This window comes from Lycium barbarum, chromosome 9, assembly GCF_019175385.1.
Source record: "Lycium barbarum isolate Lr01 chromosome 9, ASM1917538v2, whole genome shotgun sequence".
Lineage (NCBI taxonomy): Eukaryota > Viridiplantae > Streptophyta > Magnoliopsida > Solanales > Solanaceae > Lycium > Lycium barbarum.
The window spans coordinates 116,240,420-116,252,818 of record NC_083345.1 but is presented as its reverse complement, the minus strand read 5'-3'; the positions used below and the strand labels follow the sequence as shown (position 1 = coordinate 116,252,818).

Genomic DNA, 12,399 nt, shown 5'->3' with positions numbered 1-12,399 from the left:
GACAATTACAGAAACATGAAAAGAATTATCCAACTCATGATCTCGAATTGGCTGCGGTCATTCATGCCTTAAAAATGTGGAGACATTATTTGTACGGTGTGCATGTGGATATCTATACAGATCACAAAAGTCTTCAGTACATTTTTAAGCAGAGGAGTTGAATCGGCGACAGAGGCGGTGGTTAGAATTATTAAAAGATTATGATGTTGACATTCTATACCACCCCGGGAAGGCGAATGTAGTAGCCGATGCACTTAGCTGCCGATCAATGGGCAGTTTATGCGAAGTCCCTCCGGAAAGGAAGGAGATGGTTCAAGAACTTCACCGATTGGCTAACCTTGGAGTGTGTGTAATCGATTCGGGTGATGAAGGGATTAGTATCAACGATTCCACAATTTCGTCCTTGGATATGGAAGTGAAAGAACGGCAGTATGAAGACCCTCAGTTATGTCGTCATAGAGACACATCTCATGGGAAGGAAAAGCCTTCGTTTGAAGTTTCCATGGATGGGATCCTTAGATACTGAGGCAGGTTATGTGTGCCGAATACGGCGGATTTGCGCCGACGAATTCTAGAAGAAGCACATTGTTCTCGATATTCTATTCACCCGGGTTCAACCAAAATGTATCATGATCTCAAGATGATGATTCGGTGGGATGGCATGAAGGGAGACATAGCAAAATTTGTGGCACAATGTCCAAATTTCCAACAAGTGAAAGTTGAGCATCAAAAGCCGGGAGGCTTATTGCAAGCGATGGAGATACCTACTTGGAAATGGGAAGTGATCAACATGGATTTCATCGTGGGATTACCTCGCTCTCCTGGTAAATATGATTCTATATGGGTGATCGTGGATAGGCTGACAAAAGCAGCCCATTTTCTCCCAATCAGAACCACGTACTCAGCAGAAGATTATGCGAGGTTGTATCTCAAAGAAATTGTGCGACTCCATGGTATTCCATTGTCCATTATCACAGATAGAGGAGCACAGTTTACAGCTAAGTTCTGGAAGTCTTTCCAAGAAGGTTTGGGCACGCAAGTAAAGTTTTGCACGGCGTTTCATCCGCAAACTGATGGGCAGGCCAAGCGTACCATCCAGACCTTAGAAGATATGCTACGAGCATGTGCACTGGATTTCGGTGGTAGTTGGGACGAGCATTTACTTCTTATCGAATTTGCATACAATAATAGCTATCATTCTAGTATACAAATGGCTCCGTATGAAGCGTTATATGGAAGGAAATGTAGATCTCCAATCGGATGGTTTGAAATAGGAGAAGCACAATTAATAGGCCTTGAATTGATCCAACAAGCAGTAGAAAAGGTCAAGGTGATCCGAGATCAGTTGTTGACAGCCCAAAGTCGCCAAAAGTCCTATGCGGACAACCGCCGACGAGACTTGGAGTTTCAAATTAATGATTGGGTATTTTTGAAAGTGTCGCCAATGAAAGGGGTGATGAGGTTTGGTAAGAAAGGGAAGCTAAGTCCGGGGTGATGAATTGGAATTGCCTTGGGAGCTTGAATCAGTTCATCCAGTCTTTCATGTTTCGATGCTCCGCAAGTGTGCTGGGGATCCCACAAGGGTTGTCTTGATAGATGATGTGCAAGTGACAGAAAAGTTAGCATATGAAGAAGTACCTATTGCTATTCTAGACAGACAAGTGCGAAGGCTTCGAAACAAAGAGGTAGCTTCAGTTAAGGTCCTGTGGCGGAACAACAATCGGGAAGAAATGACTTGGGAAGCGGAAGATAGTATGAAGTCTAAGTATCCGCACTTATTCCAACCCCCAGGAGAAATCCAAGACGAAACGCCAATGAGGTAAGGTACGTATACTTTAATTTTTATGTTTTTGGTCATGTGTGGCCATAGATATGTTGCTATTGTTATGTAGCCATGTGAGGCGATGATATTATGGGTTGTTGTGACAGGTTAGTAGTGTCATATTACAGGGGAAACTCTGGCAAAATTTTCGTAGAATCCCGAATAGTTTAACATTCGAGGATGAATGTTTCCAAGGGGGGGGGGGGGGGCAGAATGTTACACCTCAGAAAATTTTTCGTTCATGCACAGTGAATTGACTGACAAAGGGCAAGAATTGCGAGTATCGAATTAATGATGTCTTAATGACATTTTGGAGGAGAATTATAATGTCCCTTATATTGGTAATGAAGTGTCAAGTAAGTTTCAAGAAGGACCCATAAGCTAAATATGGGCATAAGCCATCCAAAAGGGCGAGTTAAGGAAAATATTTTCGGATGATCTGGTTTGGAGGGGGCCAAAACGCTATTATAAAGTTGGAATTTGGGAAAACACCAAGAATGAAAGTTGTAGATAATTGAAAGAGCTTTCCAACCATAGGTCGTGGGCCCTCACAGCATATCGGGATCAAAAGTTATGGCCATTCTACGACAGACAGTTCGGGGGCAGACTATCACATTCTGGCGCACTTTGCGGCGCAACATGCGGCCCGCAAACACGACATGCGGCCACGCAGTTCCATCGCAAAGTGTGCCAGTGAGAGTTGGTCAGCTGGAAAGCTTTGCGACACAACATGCGGCTCGCAGAGCATGCTTTGCGTCTCGCAAAGCGTGCCGCATGTTGTGTCGGTCCAGAATTTTCTGGACCACTTTAAATATACCCAACTCGACCAAAATCACATTTTTCTTCATTCTTGGCCAAGAAAAACTCTAGAACCTTCTATAACATTCATCCACAAAAGAACTCAAGGGAAATCCATGATCAATAACACCAAATCCATGAACCCAAGTGTATGAAACCTAGCCAAAGTTCATCTAATTCAAGAAAACCCAAAAGAGAGGAGATAGGGTTTTGGTGCTAGAAAGGAAAGTCCACTCAAGGCTTGTTTAACCATCATCCAAGGTAAGCTTCATGACCATTACATGTTGTTTAAGGCATTGGAAGGTTAAGGTACCCGACTTGTAGAGAAGCATAGCAAATGGGTCATTCAAGAGTGAATAGTGTCATGGTTGAATGGTAGTTGAATTGAATCATGAATGTTAGGGTGTTGTGAGTATGAATACGTTATAAATGACATGTAGACCATGAGATAAGTGTGATACGTGGGAAAATACGATAGCGAACCTATAACCATAAATGTGAAGAAATTGGAGAGAAATGGTGGATTTTGCCTAAAGTATATAAATGATGATTGTTGTTATACCCCGTATTTTCGCATATTCGGAAAATTTGAAATAATTTTGACTTGTGAGAAATAAGGTCACATGTTGAATTTATTTAATATATATGTAGTTCATGAAAAATATTGATGTGGAAACACAGAGGAAGGCCAAGGGCAAAATTGGAATTTCGGAAATTAATTTTGGGAATTGCAAAATGAGATTCTTAATTAATTGGGCTAAAAAAAAAAAAATTGGCCCAAAAGTGAGGGTGGCCGGCCATACATGGCCCAACCCATGGTTTTAATTAATTTTCCATGTTATAAATAAGGTAGAGAGGGTCATTATCCTTAGAAGCTTCAAGAAAAAATTGGAGAAAAAGAAAACAAAAGAAGAAGAGCAAAACTTGAAGGCCATTCGGCCAAGACCAAGGGAAAATCACCCCTCAAAATCTTGTTCCCAAAATTATTTTCTTGTGGTATTCTTACTAATTCAAGGACCTCTACAACGTGGTGTAGTTATTTCGGAAGATAGAGCGCTTGCTTCATCAATTTAACAACTTGGTCAAGTTAAGAAGATAGGAGGAAAAGGTAAGAATTAATTCCTTTTTATTATGTTATGAAGGCTTGCTTATGTTGTAGTATGTAGAAGTGAGTAGAACTTATGGAAATATGGAAGTTGCATGGTGAATATACATACATATATATATATATATATATATATATATATATATATATATATATATATATATATATATATATATATAGCCGTGGGTATGCATGTGTGTGTAGAAGGATGGACCAATTTATTTGTTATGTTAATTGTGTTGTAGTGGCCTTGTGGAATAAGTAGAGGAATGTTAGCCAAGAATTTGTAAGAAGAGTAGTTGTTGAGCATTGTAGGAAGAATTGTGGATTTATGGAAAATTTATATAATTATGAAAATGAATTGTTAAGGTGCAAATTATGATTATTGTTAATGAAATGAGGAGACGAAAATGTGTTATGAATATTTGCGTCGAAGATTAGAGGTTTCGGATGAATTATGGTTTCAGTGAGATTTTTATATATTTTGTAAACACTTTGTAGAATGATGCGAAATGCTTCCGAATTATGTTAGAATGATCTTGAATTAGTGAATGAATATGGAAATGTTGATGTTGGATTGGAGGTGCGAAGTTAGATTAGAAGTTGTCGCACTATATAGAAAAGAATACTGTTCATGCTAGAATGCGTTTTGATTCGATTGTTGATGTTGTTGGTATTGTTGTTGGTATGGTTGTTGATATTTTGGCCGAGCTGAGTTCTCGGGGATGCTATATGTATAGGGGAGATGCTGCCCAAATGTTTGTAGGCAAATATAAGTTAAAATTGAATTCTTGAAGGCTTGTAATTGATATTTGGTAATTGTGACCAATTGTAGATTTTGAAAGAAACGGGAATTGAGTTTGGAGAGGCGTAAGGAACGAATAAGGTATGTAAAGCTGTCCCTTTCCTTCTCTTGGCATGTCCTAGGTGTACTAGGTTTGAATTTGAGCCTCGGGGAATATTCTGTTCATAGAAATCCGAGTTTGAAAATGTCCCTTTTTCATTCAATAGAATTGAATCCTATATGCATGTTTTGTTGAAAGAATTGTGTAAGCTTTCACAAATTGCCTAGAAAGTTAGGGAATTGCCCTAGGACCTTCATGGGTGACTCTATAGGCTTAATGTACGCAATTTGAGCCCATCGCTTCAGTTGACCCGAGGTGGGCCCACTATTCCCGATTTCACCCTTATTGTATTTTTAACTTGTCTTCGAGCGATTTTAAAGGAAACGTCTTAACTACTCTTCTAACTACTAAATGACACTTATCTTAAATATTCTATTGAGCCTTGTAAACTATTTTGGAATATGGAAATGACCCCAGGAAGGTTATTATCACATAATCTATTTTGACATCCGAAATACACGCACTATGACCATCGTGCCGTTTTATTAATAAGATTGTTATTCGAGATACTTCATCGAGTCCTTGTAAAATGTACTATGTTTTATACTGTATTAGTTTCTCACTACTCCACTCGTGGATGCCTCAATGTTTCCTTCACTGAGCCCGGGCCAGGATATGTTGTCATGCGTATTTCTCTGCATTGTTCGCCGCGCCCCGATGTGAGGGGGCAGGTATGACCGGTACATGGGTTCTGGAGTTATGCCGTGCCATGTACCTATATTCTGATATGTGATGATCTGATATGATATGGCCATTGTTATGTTATGACATGTTATGATATGCTACAGAGCTATTCCCTACTCTGGAGTTATGCTGTATTGTGGTGCCAGTGACGGGGTGGCGACCACGTTCTGTTCACCGAGTCCCTTAACGGGGCCAGATATGGCATATGTCTTTGCATACACTGTTCATGTTTTGAAAATATGCATTTTGGACATATTGGACATCATCCTCATTTTCTGTACATTTTATTCCGATTTTGATTTCATTACTGTATCCTATGCTTTACATATTCAGTACATATTCCGTACTGACCCCTTTTCTCCGGGGGCTGCGTTTCATGCCACGCAGGTACTGACGCCCGTTTTGCTGACCCGCCCGCTTAGGCTTCTACTCTGCTATCTTGGAGTGCTCTCTTGTTCGGAGCCTACATTTTGGTATAGACCTTTCTGTTGTACATATGTATATATTATTCAGGGGTACGACGGGGCCCTGTCCCGTCTTATGTTTCTGTTGCTATCTGTAGAGGTCTGTAGACATACATGTGGGTTGTGTATATGTTTTGGGTTGCTATGTCTTATGATAGCCTTATCGGCTTCCACGCGCTATATCTGTTTATCTGCGATAATTAGTAATGCCTTTCGACGTTTATATCTGTATATTCTGTTTACATGCTAGCTTGGGTTATTGGGTACGTACGAGTGTCCAGCACGGACACTAGTCGTGGCCCACGAGGTTGGGTCGTGACAATTGTTGCTTGAGATATTGTGAGTTGTGTTGTAGATGTTTGGGAGTTGATATGAAATACGGGAAAAGTAGTATAAACAAAGGAAGTGCTGCCCAATTTTCTCTAGAATTAGTAGTGCGTTCTTATGGTTGATTGACTAATGTTAGTACGAATCCTCTTTTGAAGGTAGAGATGCAACATTGAAGAAGAATAAGCGAACGCTAGATTGCTTAAACGAGAAAGGTATGTGAGGCTTAACTCTTCTTCCAAAAGGCATGAATCCTTCAAGTTTTCCATAATCCTTCTATAAGATGAAGCTTATGAGTTCTTCTATATATTGAATCACCTATGAGCATGATAATGATGATAATGAGCTAGAGTATAGAGATTCGGGAAATTGTGACACGATGTTCCTATGATGCTAATGATGTTATTATTGCTAACACTCGCCTTATGCTTTATTTCCTTCAAGGCGAGGCAAGATACTCATAAAGGTCCATAATACACTCGGGGGTTCACGACCTTACGTCACCCCGACATAGTGTGGTTGTCTCAAAGCCTAATGTGTGCTCTTAATGCTAATGTATACTATGACAATAAGATAATGAATAATGCTAACTTGTAATATAACTATGGGATACATGGAACACTAAGAAATGATAACATGATGCTATGGCATGAGATGTATAATAATGACGTGTTATGATTGATGTTGTGATGATACGATTCTACCGCGCCTATATGGCCGGGCATGTCACCGCGATTGCGGGCTGCGTATGATTCCACCGCGCCTATATGGCCGGGCATGTCACCGCTAATGCGGGCTGCGATGTTACACCGAGCCTAGAGGGCCGGGCATGATCACCACTAGTGGGCGGCATATGTGGGTTACCCGGACGCGGGTGACGATACAGATTATGATGTGATGATGTATATGATGATGTACGCGATGATGTATGGGATGAGATAACATGTATATTATGATTGTATAAAATGTGACATAAGTAAGTAATACATTTGCCTATGACACTTGTGCAGGTTATGTCCTCGTCTCATGACGCATGATCCTTCCATTATGTTTGTTTATTTCATTCCTGCCTTACAGACTCAGTACAATATTCGTACTGACGTCCTTTTTCTTTGGACGCTGTGTTCATGCCCACAGGTAGACAGGGAGGAGACCTTGCTCCGGATTCCTAGAGGCCGCTAGCTAACTGAAGGCACTCCATTGTCCCGGAGGTGCCTATGATGATTATTTTGTGTACAATTGTAGATATCATCTCTTAGAGGCTCGTAGATACTCAATGTGGGTCATGTGGTTTCACGACGCGAATTTTGTGTAAATATATCGATATATGTTGTTGTATAAAAGCATTATGTTTTGAAATGGAAAGCAGTTCTTTTGTAAAATAAGCATGAAATCGATACATGATTGTTGAATGAGTCTAAGAAGTAATATTACGAGTGGTGCTCGATGGTTAGTCCCGGGTACCCGTCGCGGCCCCTAGCTGGGTCGTGACAGTTACATAAAGACAGTATGTTCTAGAACAATATTTCCTTGTCTAGTGGTGCTCCAAACAGAAAGCGATAGTGAATTTTGAATTTTTTGTGCTCATTAAAATTGGCATTATTGAAGCTTAAAGAAGCATTATGTGTTGTATGGTCTATGGATGTTCAATTTTTACAAACCAAATTAAAAGGAGAGTTTTACGATTATAAGGTATCGTAAGCGGTAAGTCCATATGCTTGTATAGAACTTGTCAAGCCTATACCGATAAAAGCTTTTCTGTATCTTCTTGTTCATCCTTTTAATAAGCTTTTCAGAAATTGTAAACCTAAGGGAACAAAAAAAAAAGGTTATAACACAAGCCTATACCGATAAAAGCTTTTGTGTATCTTCTTGTTTATCCTTTTACTTTCTCCTTTCAATAAGCTTTTCAGAAGTTGTAAACCTAAGGGAACAAAAAAAAAAAAAAAAGTTATAACCTTATCCTTTTTATAAGAGGAAAAAAAAAAATAACAAAAATTGAATGTTGAGTGAGTCTAAGAAGTAATATTACGAGTGGTGCTCGATGGTTAGGCCCGGGTACCCGTCGCGGCCCCTAGCTGGGTCGTGACAGTTACATAAAGACAGTATGTTCTAGAACAATTTTTCCTTGTCTAGTGGTGCTCCAAACAGAAAGCGATAGTGAATTTTGAATTTTTTGTGCTCATTAAAATTGGCATTATTGAAGCTTAAAGAAGCATTATGTGTTGTATGGTCTATGGATGTTCAATTTTTACAAACCAAATTAAAAGGAGAGTTTTACGATTATAAGGTATCGTAAGCGGTAAGTCCATATGCTTGTATAGAACTTGTCAAGCCTATACCGATAAAAGCTTTTCTGTATCTTCTTGTTCATCCTTTTAATAAGCTTTTCAGAAATTGTAAACCTAAGGGAACAAAAAAAAAAAGGTTATAACACAAGCCTATACCGATAAAAGCTTTTGTGTATCTTCTTGTTTATCCTTTTACTTCCTCCTTTCAATAAGATTTTCAGAAGTTGTAAACCTAAGGGAACAAAAAAAAAAAAAAAAAGGTTATAACCTTATCCTTTTTATAAGAGGAAAAAAAAAAATAACAAAAATTGAATGTTGAGAGTGGGATTTGAACCCACGCCCTTTCGGACCAGAACCTTAATCTGGCGCCTTAGACCAACTCGGCCATCTCAACACGTGATAGGTTTATCAATAAATAGTAGACATTGTTTGTCATGAAGCGCAAGCAAATTGCCTACTAGCAATCAAGCTTATTGGTGAGCAGGACATAACTATGTCTCCCACTGAAAGCTATTAATAGAGATTGTCAAGATTTTTGTTGAAAGTCAACAATGACACCATTACACATAATTGGATGGAGGCAAACCAATGTGCCGTGCCGACTTTAGCAAACGAAGGACGTAAGAATATAGATTAAAGACGATTTGCGGCTCTGTGAATTTGGCTAAGAACATAGAGTTTCTTCTCTTGATTAATTTAAGTCATGTACGTAGTTGACGAAAGATTTGAAGGATTTGTCTAATACTTTCCATTGTACCAAACAAAGTAAAGCTTTGACTTATGCACTTCGCTTGCAGAAGAACACACTAAACAATTCTATCATAACATTAGAGAAGCAAAGCTTAAACTTAGACATCTTGAACTGTGAAACCGTCCTTCCGACATGCAATATCTAATAAATTAGACGTCCTAAATTAATGTCGACTAAACTATGCGACATACAACAAACCTAAGTAACTGATTAATGTTAAGCAAATTTTTTGGTCTAAGAACAACCTGAAATTTTGGTTCACCCTAAGTGTGACAAAAAGTCTTGAAAGCAATGCACTTATATTAAGGAGCAAAATTGGACAATATGTTGTGTGTCTTGTCAAATGTCTGGTAGGTGGGGAAATGTTTCTTCCAACTCATTACAAGTTATTATAATTGATAAAGTGCGTTGCACATTAGTCCCTTATAATTATTTCAAAACTTCTATATATTTAAAAAGTTGAAGCATAAAATAGAAAATATTGAAATCAAGACAATAGGTTTTACCATTTACAATTTTTTCGTTTAAACAATTAAAATTCATAACAGCGACAGTGCATTTGCCGTGAGCAAGAAATATGTGAAGCTAATTAAGATAATAGCTTCTAATGGTATGAATATGTCAATGAATTCGTGCTCCAAATTAATAATTGCATATAAATTCTTTAACAAAATTAGCAAAGACAAGGAGAAAAATATGTCTCCACAAAACCTGCAAACAAAGCACAACAAATATATATTTATCTTCATCCCAAGAGTTCAGAAATAGGATGATTTGATTGGATTTAGAAATACATCCAAAGAAGACGAAATGAAAAAAAAAAAAAAAACTTTACAACAAAATCCAACTTCCTCTTACTCAGGCAAGCCCTCACAATTTACAGGTACTAACTTAAGCTGAAGCTTCAAGTATTTAATCCCATAATCTCCAACATTCAAAGAAACTAACAATTAAAAAAACGTAAAATGAGATTTAAGTTTTATCACAATAATCCATTCACTAAAATTACAATACCTCTAAATTTTATAATCTAAATGGACTGAACAACATAAAAGTTGATATAAAATAACAGAAGAATGATGCATATAAAGTTACAAACATAAAGAACATATATACTTCAAAACCCCAAACAGTAAGACAAAAAGAACATTTCTTTAATTTGTCCTAGAAGTTCAGCTAACTTATGAGAGTAGACTTTTATGATTACGATTCTAAGAATGGAGAAGAAAAAGAGTCTCTAAGTTGTTATAATTTCTTTGTTTGTTTTCTCATTATATAGAGCTTAAAATAACTTTTCATATGACTTACCTTCAATAATAATCACAATAAATATGTAATTTATTCGTCCTTCAATATTGCAAGAATCAACAGAAGACGTAATTCTTTATTTATTTAGACTCTTCATGTTCATATGCATTGTATATATTTGAAAAGATGGTTAGTAACTTAATAAATAAGATGTTAATATGTCATTTAAGATAGGCAAGAACCAATGCTCTGATTTTTCATCTTCACACACATTCTATACATATTCCAGTGAAACTAAAGTAATAAATTTAGGATGACATTACTTGGTTCTTGTTTAATATAAGATAATTTACTTTTAAGTAGTGGGTAAATTGGTCGTTCTACTTTTAAGGGGTATTTTAGTAAACTAATAATATAAAGAAAAAGGGCAGCTCGGTGCACTAAGCTTCCACTATGCGCGGGGTCCGGGGAAGGGCCGGATCACAAGGTTCTATTATATGATTATATAATATTAATTTCATAAATAAATTAAAAAGAATAATATGATTGTATAATTTTAATTTCTTAAATAAATAAAAAATAACCCTAAAAGATCAAAGCCTCTATTGTTAAGTCTATTATGATGAATTTAGAATTCAAGAAAAAGGAAAAAGAGGCCGAAACACTTTCTACAATAATTAATATTTAAAACGTTTTTGGAAGTAATAAAGGAGAGTGAATGACATTCATGCATTGCATTTTCATGGTCTAGAAGCATTAAAGTGCTACCGTTTTATCTCTAATTCACCGGTTCACCTTCAATGTAATTAACATATCATTATGTAAATAAAATATGACTATTTAATTAAATTTACTACTTTATTAGATATTTAATTAGATTTTCATTTAGTCTACGGGCAAAATAATAAACTAACTTTGAAGGTGTGAGCTTCCCACTTTTAGTATAATATGATTATCAAACGATACTTAGTTGCATTTTTATAGTGAATTGAGTGAGCTTATTTGAGGTTTTTCTCATACATCAACTATGTTAGTAAACCTTTTTCATTCTGGATCCTCGCATGTGCTGCTTGGACTCATTATTTCACAATTTATTATTTGTTGAAATATCAGTGACTTCACACACACACGTGTCATCAAAAATATTGAGTTTAGTTGAACCCACTAAGCAAAAGCTCCACCCGCCGGCCAAAACCTTACCCGTACTTTATATTCCGCAAAGAGAAGGGTACCTTCAGAAACACAACATGCAAACAATTTTTATTTTTTATTTTTTATGAAAGTGATGTCCGAGTCAGTTTGCACGCACCTCGACTATTCCACCGAATACATGATACCTTCCACCAGCACATATACAGGGTAATTCTGCTTAGTAAGGCTAGGGCAAACGGAAAGAATCCACCTAGTGTTTTTTGCCTCCGCTAGAATTTGAACCTGAGACCTCATGATTCACCCGTTTTATTGACCACTAGGCCACACTCTTGGATGAATATCTTTCAAATAATATTTAAAATCAGTTTCAAGAATAACTTCTTGTTAACCAAAACCCCAAGCCAACATAAGCCAACATAAGGTCTCATGTTGCCTATGCTGGATTAAAGTACTGTACATTCTAGGCTGTAGCAATGAACCTATTTTACCAAGAGGGCTGATTGTTTGAGAACAGATTAAGGCAGCATTAAATGCATGTTGTTGTGTGGAAAATAGCAGTTTATGAAGTTTAACTAAGAGCATGTTGGACTGATAGTAATACATGAATAATGAGACTATGTATGACTATCCAAAGCCAAAGCTGTGACACACAACGCAAAATTTTCAAACCTAAAGTTTTTATATCCCCATTTTTTTGGCATTATACACAAACCAAAAAAGAAGAAAAAAACTTAGGCAAGAGCTGCATAAACAAAGAAAAGAATTTGTAGATGAACTAATATTTCCAAATACCCAGGAGAAAAGGACAGCCAAATCTGCAACAAACAAAACATACCATATTTCAGATTCAGA

The 12,399-nt window shown here is 37.2% G+C and overlaps 1 non-coding gene across 1 annotated transcript; it reads right to left on the bottom strand.

Moving 5' to 3' along the window:
- Positions 1–8,709: 8,709 nt before the first annotated feature.
- Positions 8,710–8,790, bottom strand: TRNAL-AAG (transfer RNA leucine (anticodon AAG)). The gene has a single exon. It is a non-coding gene; the product is annotated as a tRNA-Leu (tRNA).
- Positions 8,791–12,399: the final 3,609 nt, after the last annotated feature.